Here is a 9,905-nt window from a genome sequence, read left to right as displayed (position 1 = left end):
TACACCATTCCAAAAATGTAAATGTTTCCCTTTAAATCACTCCAGTGTAACTTTAGAAGTATGTTTAGGGTCATTTACCTGCTGGAAAGTAAATCTTCGCCCCAGACTCAAATCCCTGGCAGACTGAAACACGTTTTTTTCTATTTAGTGCCATCCATCTTCCTTCACTCTTGACCAGTTTTCTTGTCCCTGCTGATGAAAAACATCCAATGCTTCACTGTGGGAATGGTGTTCTTGGAGTGATGGGAAGTGTTGTGTCTGTGCCACACGTGGTGTTTCCCATGATGACCAAAACGTTCAATTTTAGTTTCATCTGACCAGAGCCTCCTTCATTTTTTTTCTTTTTGTGGAGTCCACCACATGCTGTTGGACAAACTCCAAACTTGTTTTCTTACTTTTTCTGGCCACTCTTCCATAAAGCTCCACTCTGTGTAGTGTACAGCTTAAAGTACTGTATGCCTGTGGACAGATACTGTCATCTCCGCTGTGGATCTCTGCAGCTTTGTCAGTGTTATCCCTGAAGTCTTCGCTGAATCTCTGATTAATGCCCTCTTTGCCTGGTCTGCAAGTGTTGGTGGGTGGCCTTCTCTTGTCAGGTTTGTAGCAATGTCATATTCTTTCCATTTTGTTGTAATGGTGCTCCTTGGGAAATTCAAAGTTTGGGATATTTTTTATAACCCAACTCTGATCTGTCCTTCTCCACAACTTTGTCTGTAACCTGTTTGGAGTGCTCCTTGGCCTTCATGTTGCTTGCTAAGTGGTGGTGCAGAGTCAGGAGCCTTTCAGACACCATGTGACACTTTGATTGCATTCAAGTGGACCCTAATCAACTAACTATTGGCGCTTTTCCACTGCATAGTACGGCACGACACGGTTCAGTTCAGCTCACTTTTGGGGGGTTTTCCACTGGGAACAGTACCTGGTACCTGGTCCTTTTTTTAGTACCACCTCAGCCGAGGTTCCAAGCGCGCCGAACCGTTACTAAAACGTGACGTGTAAACTGCTGGTCACTGATTGGCCGGAGAAAATCGTCATTACTGCGTCACTGGCTATTCTTTTCTTTATACACGCGGAAGTTTGTGTCCCGTCTCTCCATCGCTGGACGCAGTTTGTTGCATAAGTGGATGAATGTTTCTTCAGACATTCGAAAGTTCTCCAGCCACTGAGTGTTTGTAAAACCGGGAACAATCACATCCCACCACTCTGAAGCACGGTTAAATATCCAAACAGATGGTCTGTTGCGGCGACTTTTTTGCAAAATGTGGAAGATCTGTAATATACAGAATCAGTATTTTAATGTTACACTGGCAGTTAAGTTCATTTTATGCTTTGCAACAGTGATAAAAGCTAGCTAGTGATGTGCTTTTTTTAGATGCTTACCCTTGCGCGTCGTCGAGCTAAAGTGTTGTCGTCTGCGTGTTGTTGTAAAAGTCCCACGGTGTCACGGCAGTAGAGGCGGCGCAACTATAACGACACGTGAATAATCCCGCCCACTCTAAAGCGGTACTAAACTGCAGTCGAAACGCAAACCGAGCCGAACTGAGCCGAACCAAGGTGAGCTGTACTGAACCGTACTGTGCCGTACTATGCAGTGGAAAAGCGCCTTTTGTGATTTTTTAAGTTAATTGGTTGGACAAGATATTAGGGCTTTCATAGCAAAGGGGATAAATAACATATGCACTCACAACTTTTCCATTTTTAGTTACTTTATATATACAAGGAATTTTATTTTCATTCTACTTAAATAATTTTAACTGCATTGTTAAGTCCATTACATAAAATCCAAATAAGATTCAATTTTAATTCAAGATTGTAATGTGACAAAACAGAGCAAACACCGTGGGGATGAGTGCTTTTGCAAAGCACTGTGTGTGCTACAAAGTCTGACAATCCAATTTGTAAACCCACTTCTTCAGATACAGGACTATGGTGGGTAGGAGGTGCGTATCCTATCTTGTCAACACTGAGCAAAAAAGAGAGGACTATAGTATACTACAGTCTTTTGGGATTTTTATATTTTAGATCTTATGACTGGAGGTGAAACTATATTATTTTAATCCTTGTCCTTAAGCAAGGCTGAAACATCTTACATTTCCCAACATGTATATTATGACACATAGGTGTCAAAGAGATATAAATTCAGTTTAGATTTTAGGATTAATAGAGACTGCTAATATCTTACAAATACATTAGATTTTTGTAAAAGGTAAAGCCCTCCATAGTTACAGCAATGCTTATTAGTAACACTAAATTCATTCAGTAGTCGTGAAGCTGTATCGGTTGTATGCTGGTATTAAGCTGAAGAAGAACAAGGATATTTTTGAATAAAGAAGCGACAGAAATTCTGCAGACCTAGGGTTTAAAACATGAGAAACCTGCTGGCACACAGCCGAGCATGTTAAGCAATAGGTAAGAGCTTTTCCTTCATTCTTTGACCATACTTGGTAAGCTGGTAAGGGCCAAATATTTTCTCTCACCTAAATTCCTCAAGTTAATATTTTCTTTTATGCTGTTAACTTAATTTGTCAGAGACTTGGAAGTCTGCAGTCTCATACTTTGTGAATTTGACTTAAAAAAATCAAAGAATTGGACACTGATGTTTTTCGCCCATGAAGAAATTATTGAGAGCATTGTGTGAGTTTTGTTTCTTGTTCATTAAAAACAAATTCTTGAAATTCCTCAAGTAAATGCATTGCTAGTGTCACAGACCTCCCAACATTCAAATATTTGTATAACAATGTGTTTTGTCATCTGTACATTGTCTGGCAATTTAGTTTCAATTTGTTGCACTTGCAGTTGGCAACCCCCATAATAATTTTGGAATTGGTAATGTTGGGGTATCTGATGTATTGACATTGAACAATTTATTGAATTAATAAGATCATTTGGGACTTGGGAGCACAGAATATTGTAAGACGGCTGGCAGCTCAGCCCGGCTGGGATGCCCCTGAGTTGGAAGGATGGGGGAAGGCAGCTTTTAGAGGACACTGCATCCCCCAAGACACTAGATGGCAACTCCCCTGGACTGCAGCAGTGCCATGGATTTCTGCAGGGTATTATGGGACATGGAGTTCGGCAACACAGCCCTGTGTGCCGCCAGGGGACACTGTGGGAAGATGGCGGGAGAATAAATTCTCACCTAGCCTAGAAGTACTAATGGATCACGAGGAGGGAAATACTTCCTGGCTGATTGAAGAACTTAAGTCACGTGAGAGGAAGAGCAGAAGCACTTTAAGGTCAAGGACTATTTAAAGGACTGCTGAAGAACCAGCAAGAGAGCCAGAGTTGGGAGGAGGTGAACAACGCTTGCTGGGAGGTGTGGAGGAAGAGAAAAAGAGAAGAATTGCTTATTATTGTGCTTTGTGATTTACTTGCCTGAGTTATTGTGGCTGTGGTGCTTGGGGAGCACTGTTTAAAGAAGAAAATAAAGAGATCTTCTTAGTGCTTTTACCTGGTGTCCTAAGTCTCTGTCTGTTGGGTTTAAAGGGCAACAGTACCACCTAGCATTCACAATATGTAGTACAGGAAATCATTTAACTACTCTATGAATGATCGTAAATACCAAGTGAAGCTGTATAGATGCATGTGTAGCTGTATACCAACATGATCTTCTAATGGACATAGTAGACATGGTGTTTGGAAAATATAGGAGCCATCTCATTGTAAGAGATTAAGACATTTGATGTATTAGCTGTGGCTGATTCAACACTAGGATACAAAGCTTCAATTAATAAAACGCCAGATTTACACCAGGATTGCTAAGCAGACTTTAGGAATATGCAGTGCCAGTTTTACATTTTACCCCAAATGACCAATTTAAATTCTAGAGAGTAGCTCAAATAAATATAACTTCCTCTATTTACCTTGGATCTTTGGTATTCTAATTGCCTTTTTTTACGTAGATCTACAGTACAGCAAAAGTTATGTATAGGGTATGAATATTCCCCTTCAGACACACCATTTTTGTAATTCTTAGTGCACAGAGGCATATTTATCATGTTTATTTTCTTCTTTGCATCCTTCTCTTATAAGGTGCCACACTGGGCTGAGATGTTCATCTACTGTTAACATAATTCATTTCTGAAAGGTTTGTTTTTTTTTAACCTTAAACATTCCTAAATATAGTCCTTTAAAAAACAATTAAGAAAGAGCATACACCTGGTATTGTAAATGAGTGCAGCTATTGTGATTGCTTTGAGCTCCAAAATGAATGTTTACAACAGGGGTCTCAAACTCCAGTCCTGGAGGGCCCCAGTGGCTGCAGGTTTTCATTCCAACCCTTTTCTTAATTAGTGACCTGTCTTTGCTGCTAATTAACTTATTTTGAATTCCTTTTAATTGACTTGTTCTTGAAGACTCGGACCCCTTAATTGTTTCTTTTTCCTTAATTAGCAGCCAAACAATAGTGAGATACAAAATGAACCAAAACAGGACCAGCAAACTGTGACCATCATACAACATCTGAAAATAAAGAAGGGTGAATGTCTCTGGAATGCTGATTCGCTCAGGTCTCCAAGACATTTTAACGGTGTTCTTAGAAAAAGAGAAAATCAACAACTTTGGAAATGTATGCTATTACACAATGATAGCAGCAACACACCATGGAATTAAAGAATGGGTTTAATTAACAACAAGAACCAGAGCCTGTTAAGCAGCTGGTTGGAGCTGAAGGCTTTGACTTAGTTGGTCTTCTGTTGGCTCACTCACTTCACATTTCATTTCTGTTTGGGTGCCGTTTAAGGAAAGAAATGAAGCAATTCAGAGGAACGATTAGAGGAGCAAATTTTTTAAAACTAGTTAATTAAAATAAAAGGAAAAGGCGTTACCGGTAATTAGCATCAAAAACTGGTCACCAATTAAGAATAGGGTTAGAATGAAAGCCTGTAGCCACACCAGACCTGGAGTTTGAGACCACTGGTGCACAATATGGAAATTGTGGCAAAATGATTATAGGCAGTGTGCCATTGTTTATGCCATACCCAAATATGTGACATCATCTATTGTATACCTAAAAAAAAACTAACAGCCTTTTTTCTTTGTCACAATAAGGTAAAAAGAAGGTTCTGTGCAGTTCAGTTAAATGCAAAACAGATTTACAGCTGGGAGTCCTCTGCCATAAATTATTGGAGAGAAAATGACTTTTTTAAGCAGCAGAGGGCGCTGTTGTTCTAGTATTTAATGCGAGTATTGTGAATCTGTTTTTCATAACATTAGTTCTTTTCATGGTACCTGCACCTGTATTATTTTTATGGTTATTTTTAGTGTATATGACATTTTGATAATGTATTAAACCCAACCTAGGCTAGGGGCTTGTAAATATCCATACACTTGCATCTCCCATGAGTGATGGGAGCACTGCAAACTGCAAAGTGAACGTCAGATCACCTTTGATTGGGAGTTTTGGTTCCAGAGCCAATGCTGTGTGTAGAGGTTTGTCTAACCATGTCAAGTCTGTATTTTACAATGTTCTGAGCAAGTTCCAGGTCCTTCCATGCCAGAGAAGTTATGTTCCACCTCCCACCTAGTTTTCTTCAGTCCATCCCACTCTTGACAGTCATTTACTCAACAAGCACTGCACTGAACTCTCATCCTCTGCCTTGTGGGTCATAAGTAAACATGGTGGCACCATGCAATGTTTTTAGAGCTCCCCTTGACTAGATTATAAGGGTCACTTCACCACTAGGCATTTACCAGTGAACACCACTCTTAGGCCAGTCTCTGGGAATGGTTCACAGCTCCTGTGTAGTCCTACTGGAAACCTTCAGCTTTAAAGTGGGGAATGACTGAGATACCTTGAGGAGAGTGATTGGGAGGAATGGCCTGCCTGATATACAAAGTCTGAGCTGTAAATTATCACTGGATTTCAATGCAAGTCAGACTGTCTATAACAAACAGCATTTTGAACACATCATTGCCAACTAGTGTCCTTGTTACCAGAGCATTTTGGGTCAAAGGCTAATCGTCTTATCTGTTTTTCAGCCATATGTTCTGGACACTTGGGTAAAGAGGTACCAAGCTGTGAAGATCACCGATTAATGGTGTGCTAGCTCAGACTGATGGAATGAATGCCACCTATAACCTGTAAGGGCCTGTTAATACATGGTTGCGTCTACATCACCACGAGGGTCTGCCGCAGTGTGTGTGTGATGTAAATTTTGTCAGCAGTAATGGTGCGCAGACACTTGCGTTAGCGACTGCCTTCCTCCAGAATTTTGTGACCGTGCCGTCTTGTGCAGTCTGTGTGTGTTGACTGTGGATAGGCTCATTCAAGAAGAGGCAGTGTTGAAACATTCATTGCTACCCACACCTATACAATTCTACATTAAAAGCACACAGAGATAGCCAAACTTGCACTAATTCATGGCGAGAAACCACCCAGACCCTGTGCAAAGATGAAAGTTCATTGCTGGCAGAAATGGAAGTATCTGTGAGACCGATATGTAAAGGCAAAGATACAAACTTCAGGGGGCTTCCTGCAATGGTGCAGTGTTGTTCACTGAACAGCTGAACTATAAACAGACCAGGGGGTGCAACCACTGGACGTGTCTGCAGCTGTTTACTAACAGGTATAAACTGGCCCAAAGGAGGGTTCATTAGGTACAACTACCAGATGGCTCTGTTCAGGAGGAGTTCAAATGAAACACCTGGACAGTGCCTTGGAACTGGCAGGCTGAGATAATGGTCCTTGTTTTTAATTTGATGGTGTGATCCAATCACCAAGAACCACCTTTGGCCTACTTGCAAAAGCTTTTTCAATGGTAGCGTAACAGGGACCTAAATCAGAATCTTCTAATCAGAAGGAACAATGTGTTTCCAATCCTGGCCATGAAACAATTGACCAATACTTTGTTCTTGCTTTGATACTTGAGGAATCGTGGGAATTTGCCCATTCTGTCTATATGTGATTTAAAGGCTTAGGAAAAGGTCATGCCTGTGTACCCAGTTGTATCTTCTGTGGAAGTACTTCAAGAGTTTTGGGTTCTAAAGCCAGTGATGAGTTCCAGTTTGTGGAATGAGAACTGTACTCACATACCTGGTGTTGAGGGAAGACCATTGGACACTTTGAAACATGTGTCCTGTCTTGTTTCTTTTTAAGATGTTCATAGATATCAATATGCAGGTAAGATTTAGAAGTTATTCAACTTGGCAAACTAAAAGTTACATATCTTTCTCTGCTCTTGGCAGATGATGTCCTCATGGCCTGATGAGACTTTGATCTCCAGTGTCTGCTGGAATTGTTCAGAGCGGTGTGCACTTTGTATGTGGTTAGAGTACCTCTAAATCTACTGGAAGTTCATGGCCATCTCCTGAAGATGAGTGTTTTTTCCATGTAGGGAATGCATAAGTAGTTGCTCTCAATGGAGGAGTTCAAGCACATTGGAGTCTTGTTCATATGTAAGGGTGATTATAAACTTCATTAACCAACTGGTGCAGCAGCTTCAGTTTAATGAATGCTGCCGTGGACTGTGGTTGGAGCCAATCCTCTTTGATAAAACCCCTGTGTGCGTCCAGGTGTCCGTGTGTGTGTCTTCTGGTGAAGTGCGCATGCGTGGGGCCACACGGCACATGTTCAGTCTCTTCCTGTGCATTCCCTGTGCAGAGAGAGAGAGACACACACACACAGGCGCGTGAGAGACATACACACACACACACACACACACACACACACACACACACAAGCTCGTGAGAGAGAGAGAGACACACACAGGTGCGGGCGTGCATTGTTGCAATGTTACTTTTCTTGGTTGTTTATTAAATTACGGATTTTTCAAATGTTCATTTTTTTCCATGTGCTTAAAGCTCATTAAAAAAAAGTGTTTTTAGCGAGCGGGTCATAAGGCTATAGTGCAAACTCTTGCAGTGTTAGTTTCTCTGTTCAAGGTTTTCTTAGTGTTATTCAATGTTTTTACATTTAGTTTACTATTACGCTGTGCATTCTATACTATAATTAACTATATTTGTACTTAAAAAATTTAAAAATATATATTTACATACAGTTTGTACGGTCTGGAACGGATTAATTGTATTTACATACAATCCTATGGGGGAAATTACTTTGGTTCACGACCAAATCGGGTTACAACCAGAGTTTTGAAACGAATTATGGTCGTGAGCCGAGGTTCCACTGTATTACTGTCAGACAAAATTACAGGCATTTTACGGAAATACAAACCAGTATTACTGAGAGAGAAAATTAAAGGCACACAATACAGTGACGCATATTACAGCCACATACAAGGTCCCTTGCCATTTAATATAGACTGTTCCTACTAATGTTTATGCACTGTTCTAGCGCCCGTAATTGTAACAGGCTTAATGTCTAGTCTGTTCATAAAGACATTAATTTACTTCTCAGTCTACATCCCCTTCTTCACCTATGGTCACAAACTCTAGTAAATACTGAAAGAATGAGACCATTAGGAGATGCTGTAAAGACATTGCTGTGTAGAACTGCCTGGCTAACTCTCTATGGCAGGGTGAAGAGCTCAACAACATGGGAGGACATTGGAGGAGGACAACTACTGCTTCTCTGAATAGACAGATGCCAACTGAGGTGGTTTGGGCATGTAGTTAGTATGCCCCGCATGGATGCCTGCCAGGTACAGCCTCCTGGGAGAAGACCGATGAGCACCCCCAGGATATATATATATATATAGAATGACTGCCAAAGGTTTGTCATGATGGCCTGGAGGAAGTTACTGGTTCTGTGGAGGCCTGGTCAGCATGGAAAAACAGAATTAAAATAACTGTGATATTATGATATGATTTGTTCCAAAAGGTGTCTTTTAATGCTGCATACCGATAAAAAATAAAAACAAATGTTGCTACTTTTTATTCATATTATAATTTAAATGTATTTAAATATTGTGCTGAACAAATAATTTAAGCAGATGATGAAGTAATTGGGGAACAAAATGTCATTTTTTTGTGTATATAGCAATATAGTCTAAAGCCCTATTTGGATGGGGTTAGTTTTACACCAGAATAACGTAATTATTAGAGAACCTCCTTAATTTAGTTCCATCCAAATCTCTCATGTCAGTAACATTTTACGGTCTGCGAATTCACGCCTCAGCAAAGATTACAGGGCCTGTTACCCTCTATAAAAAGTCCATTAAAAACAATCCCAGGTTCAACTAGTCCCATGTGAATCAACACATCTGTAAAATTCCATGATTTGAGTGACTACAGAGCTCTTCGAGTAACAACTACTTTATCACACCTCCTAGTGTTAAACTAATCCTGTCTGAATTGGGCTAAAACTCACACTCCTCAGCAATCATAAATCTTAGTTTAAGGACACTTCCAGAAGGGAGAGAACAATAGCATGTAAGATTTAGGTTTATAATACTTTGGTTTGTAATAACCAATTTGAGAACTTTCTCTGTGGGTTTGCATGTTCTCTGCATGTTTATTTATTTATTTAATTTAATTGATTGTAAGGCTTAGACTGTCAAATGTTGAGTGTGGAATTACACCACACAAAGAGGTGCTATTTGACAGCATCAGCCATGTGGGTTTAGTGTACCTCTTTTGGATAAAGGATTCGTATGTGACACAGCCACTTCTCTTCTTATTTACCTGCCTGTCACTACCTGATTTGTGCCATCATACGCGCACGCACTGAACATTCACACATGCATACGCCCGTCACGACCCTCCCTCATTTTACGACGAGTCACCCTCCGATTTGCATTGCACATGCACCCCCTGCCCAATTTGCATCCCAATCTTCACACATGCATACAGATGCAAAACAGATCATGGTAAACTGTGAGATGGATTATGCTTACAATATGCATGACTGAAAGTTCTGTGCATGTTCAACACAAATTGGGCAGAAAGCACAGATCTTCAGCCAAGAAGGCACCAATCAGAAAGAATAGTGACTCCTGCTTTGGTCC

The sequence above is a fragment of the Polypterus senegalus genome, chromosome 7 (assembly GCF_016835505.1).
Source record: "Polypterus senegalus isolate Bchr_013 chromosome 7, ASM1683550v1, whole genome shotgun sequence".
Lineage (NCBI taxonomy): Eukaryota > Metazoa > Chordata > Cladistia > Polypteriformes > Polypteridae > Polypterus > Polypterus senegalus.
This window is presented reverse-complemented; position numbering follows the sequence as displayed.